The following is an 18,016-nucleotide window of genomic DNA, read 5'->3' as shown; positions in this document are numbered from 1 at the left end:
AGACATATGATCAGTTGCCACTTCTAGAAAGTAAACATTTCAGCTGTTTGAAACAAATAGCAAAATCAATTAGCCCTTTCTGTAGACTAAACTGAGGTGTGTGCTGAACTTTTTTAAAAACAGAGTCTGTTTTGATCTTCAAAAATGTCAAACTGGTAAACACTTCACTTTTTTTTTTGTACATATAAATCTAAAAGCCAAGTCTATCTTGAGCAAGATTTAAGAGACATAAAATTTGTCTGAGGTGTCTGCCAAATCTCCGCAGTAGAGACAGAAACCCTGGAAAAGCTGACACAGTCATAACTCTCACAACATCCCCAGCAGGTTTGTGCAGGGCTGGACGTATAGAAAGTCCCTGTTTCTTCCCTCAAACAGTTTGTAAATAGAGAAGTAGATCATTTGCTTATCAGCTATCTGGGAGCTCATTTTTTGCCTATATATCCCACAGAGGAAAAAGAGGAAAAAAAAAAAAAGAATAAATCCCCACTGGCAGGTATCCCAATTTTCAGTGTAGTAAATTTTCATTTATATGATGGGTCTGCTTGTTGAAAGCTTCTCTTTCTTTCCTTTGCTCTTTCACACTCATTCTTATATGTACACTAGATCTCTCTGTCTGTCTGGAAGGCATGAAAAGGGGATATTTATAAGTATCTAGGGCAGTGCCTAGCAGAGTGCTTTGGACATAGTAAGCTCACAATAAATCATCAAATGAAACTCTACTTGCAATTTCAATGTATTTGATCATGGAGCAGAACTATGCATTCTTTTTACTGGAGTATACAACGGTGAGAACTCCTTACAAGGCGGTATCATTTTATTCTGACAATTCATGCTTAGGACCTCTATCCTTTAAATTGCATCCATTTTTGCACAATGGGTATTATTTGTAAGAAAAATGAAGGAAAGACCACATGGCAGGATCCTGAGTGACAATATGAACACTGATATATTTTTGTAGAGAAAATCAGATATCACATATTCACCTGATTGTGCATCATTATGGTAATCCACTACATATGTCTAAGATCACTTAACAATGCAAGAATATAGTGCATGCATGAGCTGCATTCTGTAAATAGGATTAACAGTTGAATTCAACCAAGGTCTTCCCTGGGGACAGATTGCTGGAAAATACATCTACATGACATTTAGAAAAAATAAATTAACCAATGACACTGGCTCCCATGAGACACGTTGTTTCTTGTACATTCAATTCTATCACAGTTTTCTGTAGCTCTTTGCTGACATCCCCATCCCAAAAGACATAGAATTTCAAAACAGAAAGAAAAACAGAGCAATTGGAGCTCTTCTGTCTCTCCTGCATGAAGTGTTGTATACACAAAGGAAGGATTTCTGTACATTAACACAATGTGAATAGTGATGTAGTGAGATCATGTCAGTCTGGACTGTTCTTGTTATGCTGTGGTCACATATAACTTGCCCAAGGGAATGAACCAAGTCTGGATGCATACTGACAAAGACTGGCAGGAGCCGCAGAAAAACGAAAGCTGTATTATGACAGAGGAGTTTGATTTTTTTCTGAAAAAAAAATGTTCTTTATTCTGATTATTTTCTTACCACTTTTATTTAATTAGTTTTACTCATCTGTAAATAGGGATAACTATTGTGTGTATTTAACGTTTTTACTCTGAGGATGAAATGAAACACTGCTAACTTGCCTGGTACATAATAGTTAACCCATACAATGAACACCAATATTTGGGTAGCATTAGCTAAACACCTATTAGGCATCAGGCACTGGCCTAAGTCTCCAAGAAAAGTAAGCTGTGGCAGGAAAAAGTGATGCTGGAAACAAAAGCAGGGAACTGATTTTCAAAGGCTTTATAAACAGTCTAAGAAATTTAGATTTTTATCTAGAGGACAATGGGCAGCCTTTGAACTATTTTATACAGGCTGGATAGCTTTAGACTTGTGATTTAGAAACATCATTCATTCTGTCAGCATTGGTGGAGAAAGGATTAGAAGGGAGGAAGGCTGGAGGCAGTAGTAACTCTGGGTAGAAGTCATGTGTGTTACAGGGTAGGAGGGGGCAGTATGCCCCATACTAAGGCAATGGTAATAGCGGTGGACATGGAGAAAGCATTTTTAAATAACTTTTTTAAAATGTACAAATATATTATTATAGAGGATTAGCAAAAATATGGAAAAGGCTAAAAATAGAACTCATGTAAACTTTCTATTTAAAGGAAAACTCCATTAATAATTTGTTATGTATTTCACATTCTGGGATTTTCCTATGTACACTGATTTGGGGGGTGAGCATACATGTGTGACGTGTGTGTGTGTGTGTGTGTGCGCGCAAACAGATCAGCTTTATAATTTAAATTTTCTCTTAATATATCATAAACAACTTTCTATATCATTAAATATTCTTTGGGAACATCAATTTATATGGTTATTTAGTAATCCATAGATGTATCATCATAGATTTAATTCAAACCTCTAGTATTAGACATCTAAAATGTATTTTTTTTTCTTTTTTTCCCGTCTTTCTTTTTTCTTTTTCTATTATAAACAATTCTGGGCTAGACATCCTGGGAGCTAAATTTTTAGAAACTTCACATTGATTTCCTCAGCATAGAGCCCTAGAAGTTGAAAGCTATGTTCCATTTGCAGATTTTTTATTGATATTGACACATTCTTTCCACAAAGGCTTGATCAAATTACAGCCCCACTAGTAGTGTCTATGAGTAGGAGGAGACCCCTTTCAGAGTGATTTCAAGGATGAGATCAACTGGATTTTGTGGGTAGAATGGAGGGGTGGATCCTTGGTAGAGTATCGGGGCAGGAGCAATGTGAACTCTGTTAAGAGGAGCAAAGCAATGGCCCAGCCTAAGGAACAGCAGGCTGGGTGGATAAATGTGAGAAAAAAAAAAAAAAAAAGATAAGGGAAACCACAGGAAAAGTGGGAGAAAATGAAAAGAAAAAAGAAACCTCTAGTGAAGTTAATAAGGAGAAAAGGAAAGATATTCCCATTTGAATGCAGAGTTCCAAAGAATAGCAAGGAGAGATAAGAAAGCCTTCCTCAGTGATAATGCAAAGAAATAGAGGAAAACAACAGAATGGGAAAGATTAGAGATCTCTGCAAGAAAATTAGAGATACCAAGGGAACATTTCATGCAAAGATGGGCTCGATAAAGGACAGAAATGGTATGGATATAACAGAAGCAGAAGATATTAACAAGAGATGGCAAGAATACACAGGAGAACTGTACAAAAAAGATCTTCATGACCCAGATAATCTTGATGGTGTGAGCACTCACCTAGAGCCAAACATCCTGGAATGTGAAGTCAAGTGGGCCTTAGAAAGCATCACTATGAACAAAGATAGTGGAGGTGATGGAATTCCAGTTGAGCTATTTCAAATCCTAAAAGATGATGCTGTGAAAGTGGTATGGTCAATATGCCAGCAAATTTGGAAAACTCAGCAGTGACCACAGGACTGGAAAAGGTCAGTTTTCATTCCAATCCCTAAGAAAGGCAATGCCAAAGAATGCTCAAACTACCTACCGCACAATTGCACTCATCTCACATGCTAGGAAAGTAATGCTCAAAATTCTCCAAGCCAGGCTTCAGCAATACATAAACCTTGAACTTCCAGATGTTCAAGCTGGTTTAAGAAAAGGCAGAGGAGCCAGAGATAAATTTGCCAACATCCGCTGGATCATGGAAAAAGCAAGAGAGTTCCAGAAAAACATCTACTTCTGCTTTACTGACTATGCCAGAGCCTTTGACTGTGTGGATCACAATAAACTGTGGAAAATTCTTCAAGAGATGGGAATACCGGACCACCTGACCTGCCTCTTGAGAAACCTGTATGCAGGTCAGGAAGCAACAGTTAGAACTGGATCTGGAACAACAGACTGGTTCCAAATTGGAAAAGGAGTACGTCAAGGCTGTATATTGTCACCCTGCTTATTTAACTTCTATGCAGAGTACATCATGAGAAACGCTGGGCTGGAAGAAGCACAAGCTGGAATCAAGATTGCCAGGAAAAATACCAGCAACCTCAGATATGCAGATGACACCACCCTTATGGCAGAAAGTGAAGAGGAACTAAAAAGCCTCTTGATGAAAGTGAAAGAGGAGAGTGAAAAAGTTGGCTTAAAGCTCAACATTCAGAAAACGAAGATCATGGCATCTGGTCCCATTACTTCATGGGAAATAGATGGGGAAACAGTGGAAATAGTGTCAGACTTTATTTTCTGGGGACTCCAAAATCAGTGCAGATGGTGACTACAACCACAAAATTAAAAGACGCTTACTCCTTGGAAGGAAAGTTATGACCAACCTAGATAGCATATTAAAAAGCAGAGATACTACTTTGCCAACAAAGATCCATCTAGTCAAGGCTATGGTTTTTCCAGTGGTCATGTATGGATGTAAGAGTTGGACTGTGAAGAAAGCTGAGTGTCGAAGAATTGATGCTTTTGAACTGTGGTGCTGGAGAAGACTTGCGAGTCCCTTGGACTGCAAGGAGATCCAACCAGTCCATCCTAAAGGAGAGCAGTCCTGGGTATTCACTGGAAGGACTGATGCTGAGGCTGAAACTCCAATACTCTGGCCACCTCATGTGAGGAGTTGACTCATTAGAAAAGACCCTGATGCTGGGAGGGATTGGGGGCAGGAGGAGAAGGAGACAACAGAGGATGAAATGGCTGGATGGCATCACCAACTCGATGCACATGAGTTTGGGTGAATTCCAGGAGTTGGTGATGGACAGGGAGGCCTGGCGTGCTGCGATTCATGGGGTCGCAGAGTTGGACACGACTGAGCGACTGAACTGAACTGAACTGAGTGAAGTTGTATACCCAAGTGACTCTAACTTACTACTTCATTCTGCAAAAGCAGCAAACAGCTAATCTTTTTATGGTATTTGGCACTCTGTGGGACCAAGGTCCAGAGTTATATTCATGTAAATATGTTGATCCATTCTTCTCACCCAATCACCATTTATAAGGTGTCTCCTATGCACCAAGTGGGCTTCCCTGGTGGCTCAAACAGTAAAGCATCTGCCTGCAATGTGGGAGACCTGGGTTCGATCCCTGGGTTGGGAAGATTCCCTGGAGAAGGCAATGGCAATCCACTCCAGCCCTCTTGCCTGGAAAATCCCATGGATGGAGGAGCCTGATAGGCTACAGTCCATGGAGTCACAAAGAGTCAGACACGACCGATCGACTTCACTTCATGCACCGAGTAGTATTCTGGATGCTTTGGGTGTGGAGATACATAAGAGCTGGTCCCTGGTCCCTGCCCTCAAGGAGCTCACAGTCTAGGGAAGAGACAGACACATCCACAGACCAGCACACTATGGTGTAGTACAGGACAGAGGAGAGAGGTAAGTGCAGGGTCCTGTGAAAGCCACGTGCCTACTACTGCTTCCTGTGTGCATGCGTGTGTGTGCATGCCTGCGTGTATGTGTGCACACATGCATGTGTGTGTGCATGCATATGTGTGTGCATGTGTGTGTGGTGGAGGGAGGGGGAGTTACAGAAAATGCTTCACAGGGGTGCTGATATTTGAGCTGAGTCTTGAAGGAGTTTCCCAGATGGCTAAGGATCACAGATCACACTCATACCCTTGTATAACTCCTTGTATCTTGTAGCTTTCAAGGATACTCAGTAAGACAGTGAGGATGCTTATGTATAATCTAAACCCACTCATGACAACAGCCTCCGCTGCTACCTCCATGGATATATATGAACATAGCCTGATCTAAGCAATATATGCTCATTTTAGCATAAAAAGGATAACAGGCACATGGCCTACAGGCTTTTAAAACAGTTCAGATGACACTGATAAATGCGTGTGTGTGTGCTTAGTCGCTTCAGTCATGTCTGACTCTTTATGACCCCGTGGACTATAGCCCACCAGGCTCCTCTGTCCATGGGATTCTTCAGGCAACATTACTGGAGTGTGTTGCCATTTCCTCCTCCAGAGGATCTTCCTGACCCAGAGATCGAACCCACGACTCTTATGTCTCCTGCACTGGCAGGTGGGTTCTTGAGCAGTAGCACCACCTTGGAAACTGATAAAAGAATAATATTCAAACCTACAAGGTCCTACAGATTCCGCCTCTTAAGTGTCTCTCAACTCTGCTCCCTCCTCCCGTGTGTTGCTCCCTGGGTCCTCACCGGCTCTCTTTGGAATAGACTGCCAGCCTCCTAACTGATCACGTCCCCTTTCAGCACATCCTAAAGCAAAAACCTGATCATGACATTCCTCATCTAAAACATTTTCATGTTTTTATTGCCAACAAGCACTCTTTTCCAAGTTTCAGTCATTGGAATATTACCTGCTCATTTTCCCATATTCACACACCATGTGTACTTACTTCTTTTTAAATCAACATAAAACTGGTTACTTTCTATGTTCACTAAGCTGTATCTTAAGTAACCTTAGATTTAATGATGTAATTTGGTTTTATTTTTTTATAAGCCACATCAGAATATATAAAATTTTTAAATATTTGTGGGAGTACAACATAACTACCAGTGGTAGACGCCCTACATTTTGAGAAACATAGGCCTATGTGAGCACACCCAAACTTCTCATCATTGAGTTCAGAGTTCTTCACAAATCAGCCCTGACCTATCTTTCCAGACACTTCTACCATTATACCTTCCTTTCCCGAAACAATCTGCACCCCAGCCAAGGTGAATCCCTTATTACTGGACACACCTTTGCTCTTGTAAAAATCCCGTATCTTTCACAGACTGCTCCCTCTATCTGCAAGGCCTCCCCTGTACTCTTCCCTACCTGGTAAATTCCTTACCCTTCAAGACCTATCTGACAAGTCACCTCCTCACAGAAGCCTTCTTCCTGACTCTCCCTGACAGTCACATCTTCCTTCATCCTCTGGTAGAACTTTGCACCTGTCTCTGTTATACTACATACTATATCATCTCAGAATGACGGGTCTCTATCTCCCCAACTAAACCTAGAAAGCTCACATGTCATACTCTGTTGCATCTCCAATGCTTCATGTGGGGCAAAGGTCATGGAGGAGACCCAGTGCCCCAGAAGGTCACTTAAAGCCTAAAATATAATAAAAGGCAAAATTCTGTCCAGGCCCAAATAGCCTAGAGGTATGACAAGTTTTATAAAGAGAAGCATCTAAATCAGAGATAGTAATACTGACTACAGTTTTGGCAGACACAATTAGCCACGCTGCAGTAGCGGTTAAGCTAACTTGGTTTTGGCAGCTACTTTATGGCAGATACATACTGACAGAGAAGCTAAAAGCGAATCACTTGTGTTTTTGCCAAGATGATCGAATGTATCTCACAATAACCTCTCCTTACCACAAATGGAAAGTCAAGAACAAAAGTGAACATTGGGACCAGCAAACAATCATGGACAGACTATGGGCTCTGGAGTCAGAAATCTGACTTCCAAACCCCAACTCCTTATAAACGATGTGACTTTAGGCGGTTGCTTAAGTTCTTGACATATTAGTTTCTTCTAGAAAAATTGTACCTACATCATAAGACTCTTAATATTATGCAACAAAGTGCTTATGATAGTGCCTGGAACATTCATGGGCTCAATAAATAGCAATCACTATTGTCTGCCCAATGAATTGACTACAATTCAGGTAATATGATGCACAAGGACAGCAAATGCATTTAAGAAAATAAATTTACATCACCAGGCTTCAAAATGACAACTATAGAGTGTAGCTAAGAATAGCCACAAACAAAACAGGCTATAAGACAAAATTCTTCTTGGTTTTAAATTAAACTCACACCTGGAACATACCACCACACTTCTTTGTGTTCTCCAAGAATTGATCTCAAATCAGGTTCCCCTAGGATGAAAAAACAAAAATCACCCAATCTTAATTTTTTGCTCTCAGTTTTATTTGATACAGAATAATATCCAAACTACAAGGATTTTTTAAAGTAGCCTATGATCCCAAGCTTTTCAACACTATTTCTTTCCCAATCTATCCCTGCTGACACATTTTACTTGAGTTCAGGGAACCTCACCTGTTATATCTGGAGAAGGCAATGGCACCCCACTCCAGTATTCTTGCCTGGCAAATCCCATGGACGGAGGAGCCTGGAAGGCTGCAGTCCATGGGGTCGCTGAGGGTGGGATATGACTGAGCGACTTCACTTTCACTTTCATACATTGGAGAAGGAAACGGCAACCCACTCCAGTGTTCTTGCCTGGAGAATCCCAGGGACGGGAGAGCCTGGTGGGCTGCCGTCTCTGGGGTTGCACAGAGTTGGATATGACAGAAGCAACTTAGCAGCAGCAGCATCTGTTATATCTACCTCTTCTATCCTTCCCCAATTCCAACCCCAGTATCAGGAAGCAGTTTCTCTCTCCTCTTAGCCCATTTCAAGTCCCCTTTACTCTTTTGGAGCCCAAATTAAAATTCATCTCCTTCCTAAAGCCGACAAGGATTGGTCTGGAAGCAGATGAATTTCAAGCCTTCAGCTCTTCCACCCTTAGGCTAGACTTCCCATGGATCAACCTTCCCACCTCATCAGTATCCCCTTCCACTACCTCCTCAGCACTTTTTGCACGCATTTTTAATAATAAAATAATACAGTGTCGTTTTGCACAGTCTACTTTATTCCGTAGTTGATGCGCCCCCTAAATATGTGTTAACATCAACGCTTGCTGGAAAGCCCTAAAGTGCTCTTTTTTAAAATAAATAAATAAATAAATCTAACTTGTCTTTTATTCTCATTAGAACACTGCACTGAACCTTAAACACCTATTTCTCAAAAGCGAGATTCCTTCCCTCATCTGCTGCCCATCCCTTCCGAAAATTGAGGGGAAACCCTTTCCGCGACAAAGACCCGGTCAGGCAAGGGGCATGCGGTTGGAGGGCCAATAAAGAGATGGCGACGATCATGATCTCACCATCAGAAGTAGAAACTGAAAAGTTGACAAAAAGTCACTCCCAGGGCATGGCAAGGAACTCCCATTCCCCAAAGGGAAAGGGGTGTGCGTGCGTGAGAGAGGTGTGTGCCCAAACCCTAAGTGCGAATGCAAAGAAGAGAGGAAAAAGAGATCGCCCAACTCCTGCAAGCAGTAAGCAGAGTCCAGACGCCGCCTAGAAAAGACCCTGGTGGAGAACCCTAACTTCAGACGTCTGAGGAGGCACAAGGCCGGGGTGGGGGACACGGGATGGCGTTGTAGAGGAAAAAGATAGAGGGCAGAGTTAAGGAAAAAGAGAAAAGAGGGTACGCTCCTGAGGCTCCGGAGGAACGCGCGCGGAAACCTCAGAAGCCCACCGCGACTCCCTGCCCAAAGACCCCTCCCGCTCGGAGGCGGAACTGGGTGGAGTCAGGGCTGAAGCCCGCGGACCCGGAAGCACCATCCTCCCTAGGCCCCCTCAGTCCCACAGTCCCCAGCCTCAGCGGCTCAGGCTTTCTGCCTCTCTGACCTCCAGCTCCCCGGCTACCGAAGCGCGACTCCTTATAGAGCCGCGGAAAATCGGGAGGTGCCGCAGCTTCCGAGCAGGCAGTGCCCTTGCGGCGCACGGCGCCGGGCGACAGTCTTCTGAACTCCCCGCCTGGCGCTGCCGGCTTAGGCCCGGCTCCCAGGCCCAGGTTGGACTCTCACCCACTCTGCAGCCGCTGAGGTGTCTCCTATTGGCTACTGGTCACCGGGGGAGCCGCAGGCCCGAGCCCTTGTCCTCCTGGGAAATGTAGTTTGAGGTCGTTGGAGGCTGTTCTTCCTGGTGGAGGGGGTGGAATCCAATACTGACATTGGCGGAGAGACTCTAGTGAAGACAGGATTGTGGGAGATGAAGTCGAGACCTTTCTTTTTATGTACCCAGAGTTCCTCCCCTCCGCCGGCTCCCTCCCCTGGTTCCTATTGTCCCCAGAGTTTCGGGTTGAGGACAGTGTTCTGGATGTTGTAGTTTGAAATGTGCTGTCTTACAGAATCGCCCTTCTTGGGGTATGGGGTTGTGCTTGTGGGTCAGCTAAAGGTTCTAGATTGATTTTACTGTTCGTTGAGCTCCTGGCATGCGGGGGGGGGGGGGGGGGCGGGGGGGCGGTGCAAACATGTCATCGCAGTTTGAAATTCTCATTAAGTTTTTTTTTTTAATTTTATTTTATTTAACTTTACAATATTGTATTGGTTTTGCCATATATCAAAATGATTCAGTGGGTTTTTGCAAAATGTTATTTATACTCTGATAAGCTAAGGATTTTGACTCATCCTTTAAAATTGTCAAAATGTGTTCTGTGTGAACCATCATTAGTATCACTTTAAAGTTTCTGGAAATGTATATTTGTTTCTAATTGGGAGCCATATTTTTTCCCTTGGAAATGGTGTCACAACAGGCATAGAAATGTGACTTGTGTTATGGAGTCCAAGCTTTCTCTACTACCTGCAGGACGGGCTGATGAATCAGAGATGAGGTGTTGAAGCAAGGAATAAGACTGTATTTGGAGAGTTGGCTGACCAAGGAGATGGCAGAGTAATGTCTCAAATAACCATATTATCTGGGTCTGGATGCCAGGTTCTGTTATAGAACAGAGCTGGGGGAAGTGAGAAGACAAAGTAAAAAGGCTTTGAATTTTGCAAATATCTCCTAGAATGGCAAGCCTCAGGCAGGGAATTGGTTAATTTCTTCCTTCCTGCCATCTACAGGTGGACAGGGTTCTGAACAAAGGCACTTTAGTAGCAGTTAGGCAGAGGGGCAGGATTCTCTGAGATAGGCCATTATGTATGATTATGATAACAAAAGCAACCAAAATCAAGTCAAAGAAACACTTCCAACATGCAGTCAGAATTGGCTTTTTCCTGCAATAATTAAAGCTAAGCAAGAGTGCTGGTTCAGTTCAGTTCAGTCGCTCAGTCCTGTCCGACTCTTTGCGACCCCATGAATTGCAGCACGCCAGGCCTCCCTGTCCATCACCAACTCCCGGAGTTCACCCAGACTCACGTCCATTGAGTTAGTGATGCCATCCAGCCATCTCATCCTCTGTCGTCCCCTTCTCCTCCTGCCCCCAATACCTCCCAGCATCAGTCTTTTCCAATGAGTCAACTCTTCGCGTGAGGTGGCCAAAGTACTGGAGTTTCAGCTTTAGCATCATTCCTTCCAAAGAAATCCCAGGGTTGATCTCCTTCAGAATGGACTGGTTGGATCTCCTTGCAGTCCAAGGGACTCAAGAGTCTCCAACACCACAGTTCAAAAGCATCAATTCTTCAGTGCTCAGCCTTCTTCACAGTCCAACTCTCACATCCATACATGACCACAGGAAAAACCATAGCCTTGACTAGACAAACCTTTGTTGGCAAAGTAATGTCTCTGCTTTTGAATATGCTGTCTAGGTTGGTCATAACTTTTCTTCCAAGGAGTAAGCATCTTTTAATTTCATGGCTGCAGTCACCATCTGCAGTGATTTTGGAGCCCAGAAAAATAAAGTCTGACACTATTTCCACTGTTTCCCCATCTATTTCCCATGAAGTGATGGGACCAGATGCCATGATATTCGTTTTCTGCATGTTGAGGTTTAAGCCAACTTTTTCACTCGCCACTTTCACTTTCATCAAGAGGCTTTTTAGTTCCTCTTCACTTTCTGCCATAAGGGTGGTGTCATCTGCATATCTGAGGTTATTGATATTTCTCCCGGCAATCTTGATTCCAGCTTGTGCATCTTCCAGTCCAGCATTTCTCATGATATACTCCGCATAGAAGTTAAATAAGCAGGGTGACAATATACAGCCTTGATGTACTCCTTTTCCTATTTGGAACCAGTCTGTTGTTCCATGTCCAGTTCTAACTGTTGCTTCCTGACCTGCATACAGATTTCTCAAGAGGCAGATCAGGTGGTCTGGTATTCCCATCTCTTTCAGAAATTTCCACAGTTTATTGTGATCCACACAAAGGCTTTGGCATAGTCAATAAAGTAGAAATAGATGTTTTTCTGGAACTCTCTTGCTTTTTCTATGATCCAGTGGATGTTGGATATTTGATCTCTGGTTCCTCTGCCTTTTCTAAAGCCAGCTTGAACATCAGGAAGTTCACGGTTCACATATTGCTGAAGCCTGGCTTGGAGAACTTTGAGCATTACTTTAGTAGCGTGTGAGATGAGTGCAATTGTGTGGTAGTTTGTGCATTCTTTGGCATTGCCTTTCTTTGGGATTGGAATGAAAACTGACCTTTTCCAGTCCTGTGGCCACTGCTGAGTTTTCCAAATTTGCTGGCATATTGAGTGCAACACTTTCACAGGATCATCTTTCAGGATTTGAAATAGCTCAACTGGAATCCCATTACCTCCTCTAGCTTTGTTCGTAGTGATGCTTTCTAAGGCCCACTTGACTTCGATTGTCATTTCCTTCTCCAGGGGATCTTCCTGACCCAGGAGTCGAACCCTGGTCTCCCGCATTGCAGGCAGACGCTTTACCATCTGAGCCATTAATGACCTCAAAGCCAGCCATAAGACACCTGTTTAACCTATAATGAAGTCACGCTGTGAAGAACAGAGGCCACATCCATCGGTGTAATGCAACAGTTTAGAGAAAATATACAACTTGAATAATAAAAAATAACTGTATATTTCTTTATGAAATTATCTTTTTACTAAAAAAAAATAGGCTAAAGGAGGTAGATAAAGGAATACAAGGGGAAACCTAAACACTTTCAAGTGATTAAAAGGTTGGAGAAAATGGTTTCAGTCAGTCAGTTCAGTTCAGTCGCTCAGTCGTGTCTGACTCTTTGCGACCCCATGGACTGCAGCATGCCAGGCCTCCCTGTCCATCACCAACTCCCTGAGTTTAGTCAAACTCATGTCCGTTGAGTCGATGATGCCATCCAACCATCTCATCCTCTGTTGTCCCCTTCTCCTCCTGCTTTTGATCTTTTCCAGCATCATGGTCTTTTCCAATGAGTCAGTTCTTCATATCAGGTGGCCAAAGTATCAACAACATTCCTTCCAATAAATATTCAGGACTGGTTTCCTTTAGGATGGACTGGTTGGATCTCCTTGCAGTCCAAGGGACGCTCAAGAGTCTTCTCCAATACCACAGTTCAAAAGCATCAATTCTCCGGCACTCAGCTTTCTTTATAGTCCAACTCTCACATCCATTCATGACTACTGGAAAAACCATAGCTTAGGCTAGATGGACCTTTGTTGGCAAAGTAATGTCTCTGCTTTTTAATATGCTGTCTAGGTTGGTCATAGCTTTTCTTCCAAGGAGTAAGCATCTTTTAATTTCATGGCTGCAGTCACCATATGCAGTGATTTTGGAGCCCCCTCCCCCCCCAAAAAATAAATTCTTCTAGAAAATAAAGAATTTTCTAGAAGAATTTGTGGAAAATTCTTTAAGAGAGGGGAATACCAGACCACCTGACCTGCCTCTTGAAAAATCTGTATGCAGGTCAGGAAGCAACAGTTAGAACTGGACATGGAACAGACTGGTTCCAAATAGGAAAAGGAGTGTGTCAAGGCTGTATATTGTCACCCTGCTTATTTAACTTATATGCATAGTACATCAGAATAAAATGGCTTATTAGGACTAATTTCACTCCTCACTTTTGACTTCTGCTTTCTTTGTTATAGATGAATCCTTGTAGCTGAATGGATCATTAGGATTAGGTTACTACAGTTTCACTGATGACAACTTTTTGACTCACAAATGGAACGAAAACAAAGAAAGAGGAATTGCATTTTGCTCAGATACTTGCCTAAAATTTTTTAAAGTGACATGAAGGAAGAAGATGATTTAATAGACTCAAAAATGTATTCAGCAAACTGCTTTGTGTAAGGCCCTGGACTGGCCCAATTGCTACAGAATTGGAAAATAGTCCTTCCTCTGAAGTACCTCACGATCTAAGAAGAGAGATAGACTATACAATGTACAAAGTGCTCTAAAAGGTTCTAGATAGGGTTCTGTAGGACCATAGAAGAGGAAGAACTCATTCCATTTCTGGAGAAAGCAATGCTTGAATGATGAGCCTTGGAGAACCGGTAAGATATTTGTCAGCTTTGGGGCAAGGAGGCTAATCATACACAGGGATAAGGATGTGAGAGAGTGCAAAAAACAACAAAAAATTTCGATACTGCAGGAACTAGATGGGGCAGGAATAGAGGGCCATTCTAATGAGTTCACAATATACCCTGAAAGCACTAAAGAACCATCAAAGGATTTTAAGCAAGGAAAATGATATGATCAGTTGGATTTGGTGATAATTTGAATATGAAATTTCAAGAATTTGAGAAGGAAATGGCAATCCACTCCAGTATTCTTGCCTGGAGAATCCTGTGGACAGAGGAGCTTGGTGGGCTGCTGTCCATAGGGTTGCATAGAGTCGGACACGACTGAAGTTACTTAGCATGCATGCATGAATATGAAAAGGGAGGAAAAGGAAGGCATCCATTATGACTCTCAGGTTCTGATGTGAAAGAGTGAACCTACCATTCATTGAGATAGGGACCCCAGAAAGAGTTGCAAGTTTTGTGGGGTATAGGACATTTAAAAATTTGAGGAATCTCTGGAATATTTGTGTAGAGATGCCTCAAAGGCTGTAAGGAAATGTAGATCTGAAGTGCAGGAGAGAGGTCTGAGTTAGAACTAGACATTTGGGATACATCAGTAATAGATGGTAATTAAATACATAAATATGAATTGAATTTTATGGAATGCTTAGAATGGTAATTTTAAAAGGACAAAGATTAAGTATGACTGCTACTCCTAAGTCACTCCAGTTGTGTCCGACTCTGTGCGACCCCATAGACGGCAGCCCACCAGGCTCCCCCGTCCCTGGGATTCTCCAGGCAAGAACACTGGAGTGGGTTGCCATTTCCTTCTCCAATGCATGAAAGTGAAAAGTGAAAGTGAAGTCGCTCAGTCGTGTCTGACCCTCAGCAACCCCATGGACTGCAGCCTTCCAGGCTCCTCCGTCCATGAGATTTTCCAGTGAGAGTACTGGAGTGGGTTGCCATTGCCTTCTCCAAGATTAAGTATGGAACCCTAGATAATAACCATATTCAAGTAGTAGGTAGAGGAAGATGTGCCTTCAAAAGAAGCTGAGAAGGAATGGCCTGATATTTGAACCAACAGAAAACAAAGTAGAAGCACTGGAATATTGTACAGAGAGGTTAAATAAAAGGACAGAAGAGTAACAAGGAACTATTCATTCATCCATTCAACAAATATTTATTGAGTACCTACAACATTCCAGGTACAGTTCTAGATGTTGGGAATAGAGGAATGGGGGTGGGGGCAAAACCCAGACCATATCCCTTCCCTTTGGAACTTACATTCTAATAGGGGGAAACTATCAATAAATAATATTAATAATTAAAATAAATAGCAGTGAAATTCCCTGGCGGTCCAATAGTTAAGGTACATATACACAATGGAGTATTACTCAGCCATTAAAAAGAATACATTTGAATCAGTTCTAATGAGGTGGATGAAACTGGAGCCTATTATACAGAGTGAAGTAAGCCAGAAAGAAAAACACCAATACAGTATACTAACACATATATATGGAATTTAGAAAGATGGTAACAATAACCCTGTATACGAGACAGCAAAAGAGACACTGATGTATAGAACAGTCTTCTGGACTCTGTGGGAGAGGGAGAGGGTGGGAAGATTTGGGAGAATGACATTGAAACATGTATAGTATCATGTATGAAACGAGTCACCAGTCCAGGTTTGACGCACGATACTGGAAGCTTGGGGCTGGTGCACTGGGACGACCCAGAGGGATGGTATAGGGAGAGAGGAGGGACGAGGGTTCAGGATGGGGAACACATGTATACCTGTGGCGGATTCATTTCAATATTTGGCAAAACCAATACAATATTGTAAAGTTTAAAAATAAAATTAAAAAAAATTATTCCCTAAAAAAATAAATAAATAAAATTAAATTAAAAAAAAACAAACAACACTCTGCACTTCTGAACTCTCATTGCTGGGGCCCCAGGTACAATCCCTGGTCAGGGAACTAAGATCCTGCAAGCTAAAGGGTGCAGCCAAAAAAAAAAAAAGTAGTGACAGTTAATATTTCTACAATGCTGATTGTAATGTGTGTGTATGTGTGTTTACACATACAAAGGTGGGACTCTTCTTGACCTATTGTTCATAGAATGTATGCTTGAAAATGTACCCAGGAAAGAATGCTTGGGTATAGAAAGTGAAAGTGAAGTCACTCAGTCGTGTCCGACTCTTTGTGACCCCATGGACTATAGCCTACCAGGCTCCTTGGTCCATGGAATTTTCCAGGCAAGAGTACTGGAGTGGGTTTCCATTTCCTTCTCCAGGGGATCTTCCCAACCCAGGAATTGAACCCAGGGCTTGGGCATTGCAGACAGACGCTTTACCATCTGAGCCACCAGGGAAGATGGTAAAGGATCCGCCTGCAATGCAGGAGACCCAGCTTTGATCCTTGGGTGGGAGATCCCCTGAAGAAGGGAATGGCAATCCACTCCACTATTCTTGCCTGAATTCCATGGACAGAGGAGCCTGGTGGGTTACAGTGCATAGGATCGCAAAGAGTTGGACACAACTGAGTGACTAACATACACACACACAGAAGAAGATGAATTTGTGAAATAGTGACCCTTTGTAAATCAGTCTGGCTGGATTTATAGATCAATTGGTAGGCCAAGGTTAAGGCTTAAGAGCCAGTGTACAGTTAAAGTCATGGCCAGGGTTCAGGTTTATAATGTGGAATGTGTTTGGCTTCAATCTTCGGCTTAGGTGAAGGCTTACTTGATCTGTTGCTGTCTTAATGAGTCAGTGTGGATCCATGGTTAGAGGACCATGGAAGCAAGTTTAGGACTCAGCCTGTTATCAGTGTTAGGCTCCAGTGTTAAAGCCATGGTTCTATCTGTGATAAAGATCAGAACGTATTTCTGACTGGCATGAAAGCTCACTGTGAGGCTCTTTAGTCCAGTGTGGCCTGGATTATACTCATTGTGAAGACAAGGTACACTATTTGGGTCCAAATTTTAGCCAGTATTAGGGTGTAGTTTATATAAGAGAGGCCTTATTCTAAGATTAGTATTAGGGCTCAGTCTGTAGCTTAACCTTAGACAGATCACATCGACGGTTAGGGCTCAGCTCAAGGTTTCACTTTAGTTTTTAGTCAGTATTGGAATCACTGTTATTTCTAGGTTTGGAAATCAGTAAAGGCCATATCATAGCCCTGTCAGGGGTTACAGTTCCTGTCAATTGTATTGCCTGGGGAAGAGCTAATTAGAATTTGAACAGGATTTATGTTCAGTCTTTCATCAGGTAAAGCTCCAATTAGAGTTTAGTTTTGGCCCGGCTTTAGGCCTCAGTCTGTGGCCGTTGTTAATACACAGGCAGTGTCTTAGTTTTATACTGTCTGTTGCCATGTTAGGATATTAACTTTGATGAGCCCTAGTTTTGTTTCAGACCAAAGTGAGCATTTTGTCTATGGACAGTGTTAGAGTATAGTTTGTGGCCAGATGTCAACTATGTGAGCAGGATTGGGGATGCATATTTGGCCAAAGTAGTTCAAGGTGCAGTTTCTGACTTTAGCCAGTGTCAAGGTTCTGTCTTTGCTCATGTTGGAATGGTCTGTGGCGCTAAGTCACAGTGGTCAGTGTTGTACCTCATTCTGCAGCCTGAGCCTGGTTCAGTAGGTGACTTGCGTTAGCATTTCAATTTGGCCTGTGTCAGAGTTCATCTTTCAGTGTCATATCCTTTTGCCTTTTCGTGCTGTTCATGGGGTTCTCAAGGCAAGACTACTAAGTGGTTTACCATTCCCTTCTCCAGCCATCTGATACGAAGAGCTGACTCACTGGAAAAGACCCTGCTGCTGGGAAAGATTGAAGGCAGAAGGAGAAGGGGTCGACAGAGGATGAGATGGTTGGATGGCATCACGGACTCAATGGACATGAGTTTGAGCAAGCTCCGGGAGTTGGTGATGGACAGGGAAGTCTGGCGTGCTGTGGTCCACGGGGTCACAAAGAGTCGGACACGACTGAATGACTGAACTGAACTGAACTGTGTCAGAGTTGATTCTGCTGGTAATCGT

The 18,016-nt window shown here is 42.7% G+C and overlaps 1 protein-coding gene and 1 long non-coding RNA gene across 4 annotated transcripts in view; one reads left to right on the top strand and one right to left on the bottom strand.

Annotated features, from left to right (window-relative positions):
* ENOX2 (ecto-NOX disulfide-thiol exchanger 2) overlaps positions 1–9,570 on the bottom strand; it is a 288,301-nt gene extending 278,731 nt beyond the window's left edge. The window contains exons 1-2 of one of the 3 annotated variants that reach the window (XM_027533373.1): positions 9,428–9,570; positions 7,772–7,831 (exon numbers count right to left, since the gene is read on the bottom strand). The gene's annotated coding sequence lies outside the window, so the exon portion shown is untranslated. Of the gene's footprint in view, positions 1–7,771; positions 7,832–9,427 lie in introns of those variants that run through there. The other 2 variants (XM_027533371.1, XM_027533372.1) reach the window with 2 other exon arrangements.
* A 52-nt stretch (positions 9,571–9,622) lies between these two features.
* On the top strand, positions 9,623–17,794 carry LOC113886837. Its single transcript, XR_003509565.1, has 3 exons — positions 9,623–9,701; positions 13,560–13,967; positions 17,755–17,794. It is a non-coding gene; the product is annotated as an uncharacterized LOC113886837 (long non-coding RNA).
* Positions 17,795–18,016: the final 222 nt, after the last annotated feature.

This window comes from Bos indicus x Bos taurus, chromosome X (genome assembly GCF_003369695.1).
Source record: "Bos indicus x Bos taurus breed Angus x Brahman F1 hybrid chromosome X, Bos_hybrid_MaternalHap_v2.0, whole genome shotgun sequence".
Classification (NCBI taxonomy): Eukaryota; Metazoa; Chordata; class Mammalia; order Artiodactyla; family Bovidae; genus Bos; species Bos indicus x Bos taurus.
The sequence above is the reverse complement of the archived record's forward strand: the minus strand, read 5'-3'. Positions and strand labels throughout refer to the sequence as shown.